Source organism: Eurytemora carolleeae, unplaced genomic scaffold (genome assembly GCF_000591075.1).
Source record: "Eurytemora carolleeae unplaced genomic scaffold, Eaff_2.0 scaffold335, whole genome shotgun sequence".
Taxonomy (NCBI): domain Eukaryota; kingdom Metazoa; phylum Arthropoda; class Copepoda; order Calanoida; family Temoridae; genus Eurytemora; species Eurytemora carolleeae.
In genome coordinates, this window is record NW_019396289.1 from 114,784 (window position 1) to 118,361 (window position 3,578).

Genomic DNA, 3,578 nt, shown 5'->3' on the forward strand with positions numbered 1-3,578 from the left:
TTTTAAAAATCATCTTAAAAAAAAATGTTTAAATTAAGTGCTGTGCCTTAAATAGCTTATTTAATTGTTTCGCAATAAAAGAAAGAAGTTTAAAGTTGACCGTAATTATGAATATAATGAATCATACAGTACAGTCGCCTCTAAACTCTCATTCTTTGTGGGTAACGCTGTATGATTGTATACTCAGTAATGCATCCGCAACCTCTTAGGTCTGTATCCAACAGATAAGAAATATTCCTTTACTCCTCTACAGTAAATATTTATGTATATATATATAGTATATATATATATATACTATATAGGAAATATGCGGAAGTTCATCGTTTGTATATTTGTATTTGTATATCAAAAAAAATGGTGAATAGCGATATCTTGCATATAATAAAGTATTTCTTTTTGGTAATCTCATTTTCAATAATTAAGTTTATAATTTTTTTTTTGAAAGGGAAACTGATAGACCCTTTTAAAAATTCCGTGAAACTATTTTTTACTCAAAATTAAATGAGTAGTAAAATAAAAGTGCGGGAATATACTGTTTCTATCACACCTTAAATTCTTGAACAGATCAGATGTGTAGTTTCGGAGAAATTAAGCGAAATTAAATCAAGAAATCCGTAATTTTATTCTTTATAAAAATCGTTTAGATGATTTTTAGTTTTCTTTAAAATTCTTTTTATAATATTAACTTTTGAGATAGGTAAAAATATCTAAGTTATTTTTTTTAGGAAAATACGCATAAAAGAGAGTATTATTAAAATATGTTGATTGTTTATTTTAATTTCGCACATTTTCTCCAAAACTAAGGAATGACTGAAAACTAAAGTTGGTAGAATAAAAGAAGGGATGGGAAGGTATGGGAAGGGATGGGAAGGGATGGGAAGGGATGGGAAGGGATGGGAAGGGATGGGAAGGGATGGGAAGGGATGGGAAGGGATGGGAAGGGATGGGAAGGGATGGGAAGGGATGGGAAGGGATGGGAAGGGATGGGAAGGGATGGGAAGGGATGGGAAGGGATGGGAAGGGATGGGAAGGGATGGGAAGGGATGGGAAGGGATGGGAAGGGATGGGAAGGGATGGGAAGGGATGGGAAGGGATGGGAAGGGATGGGAAGGGATGGGAAGGGATGGGAAGGGATGGGAAGGGATGGGAAGGGATGGGAAGGGATGGGAAGGGATGGGANTATGTTACTAAACTAGTTTCTATGTTACTAAACTAGTTTCTATGTTACTAAACTAGTTTCCATGTTACTAAACTAGTTTCTATGTTACTAAACTAGTTTCCATATGTTACTAAACTAGTTTCTATGTTACTAAACTAGTTTCTATGTTACTAAACTAGTTTCCATGTTACTTAACTAGTTTCTATGTTGCAAAGGGTGTCTATTTGCAAAACTAGTTTCCAATGCATGAATGTTCCCTGGGAAAATACCACCTGGTAGAATTTCTACTTTTATAGTTTAACAATACATACAACACACTAGAACACTATTCAAATTTTTTATTATATAAAATAGTTTAATGTATTTATTTTTTAGGACATATAGGATGGAACTAATCTGGATATATAGGATGGAACTAATCTAACCTTTCTCCGGATGGAACAATTTAATTTGGTCCATGTACTGTGGCAAAATGGGGTATTTTAGGAGGTCATGGTTTAGCAAATATCGTAGAAATCCCTATATTTATTAACCTGAACATACCTTGATATATTACGTTGTACATTGTCTGTAAATATGCCAATATATATCCACTTTGATTACAGCGAGAGGAGTAATTGTTCCTTGTTTAGCAAAAGTTGTTGAGATTGTGTCCGTGTTGGCATTGATAGATTACGAGATTGTGTCCGTGTTGGCATTAATAGTTTACGAGATTGTGTTCGTGTTGACATTGATAGTTTATGGGATGGTGTCGGTGTTGACATTGATAGTTTACAAGATTGTGTCCATGTTGACATTGATAATAAAATGTTGTTGAACTGATTAGCTATTATGCCTTGTAGACCAATGAGAGGGATTGAGTTGTACCTGGATTGATACGGGTCTGAGAGACTCTTTTGGAGTAGGGCATTTACTACAAAAGTGATAGCAGCGGCGAGTATCAAGGAACCCTAGATAAATGCCACAGACTCCAAGGAAGAATTGTATAGTATTACCTGTTTTAAACTGTGTCAGAAGAACAGTAACAGTGTAGCAACAAATTGGAAGTGTTACCAGAGCATACAGAGTACCAGAATGTATAGCCTACCAGAGTGTAACAGTGGACAGTTTTAGTAAAAGATTGGATATCTAAATACCAGACATGAAGGAAACCGGAAGAGAGGATGGAAACCTTCAACACAAGGAATTGGAAGCCCTGTTGCAGAGAGTAGTACAAATGGAGTTGCAAGGTCAGAAAAGAGATGAAGAGTTGAAAATATTGAAATAGATTCAAAGAGTGAAAGCAATGTCGTAGCAGAATAAGAAGATGTATGAGAAACAACAGCACATGGATAATCTACAGGGAGTAGTTAAAACTGGGAAAGCAACCGAGGATGTGTATGATGAGATGTGTGACTTTGAAGATATTATTAAAGAAAGAATACATTATTCATTTGAACTGCGCTTCAAATGAATATGTAGCATAATTAGCTTAATCATGTGATATATAATAATGTACATCTTAATTGCGCCTATTTTAACTGACCTGTAAATACGTAACATGATTGTCTTAATCATGTGATATAGATAACGACATAGGAATTGTAATTAAGTCAACTTTAACTTGTAACATATAAACCTCATATAACAGTTGATATAGAGACTCCGATTTGATTTCTGCCAAGAGAGAAATGTTCTTGTTGAAACATATGAGCTGAGATTGAGCCCATAGCTAGGTTTGGTGTTGATAGAGTTCGAGCTAGTGTCCGGTTGACATTGATAGCTTAAGAGATCGCGCCCATAGTTTGGCATTCATAGATTAATTGCTAGTGTCCTTGTTGACATTGATAGCTCAAAGATGGTGCCCATTGGTTTGGCGTTGATAGAATACGAGCTAGTGTCCGTTAGTTTACCATTGATAAGTTACAAGAATGTAACTGGGTTTAGACATAGATAGCAAAGTAGAACTGAATTGTACCTGGATAGATACTAGTCTGAGAGCAGTTTATGGAGTAGGGTATTTACTATATGCATAAATGTCAGAACACTAAGTTTGTATGTATCATCAAGATTAAGAAGTTTGAAGGTTATCTTTTTGAAATATGTTTAATTGTAAACCTAATTTAAAATTATGATTCTTGAATTAAAAATTGTAAAAAAAGAATGTCTGTCAAATTTCAACAATTGAAAATTCTGAATTGTTAGAGCATCGAATATCTTTATTATTATTTAGAATACAAAGAACGTAAACTACCAGTTTTTAACTCTTCTTTTTAATATATTGTGCGCTATTCATTCAATAGATTTCAACGTCGTCTCTCAATTATTTTGCTATTTTTATTTACAGAATATTTCTATATATAAAACTATACATATTACATTTACAATTTATAAAGATAGATTATAGAAACATCCTGACATGCAAAGACATGTCTCTTTC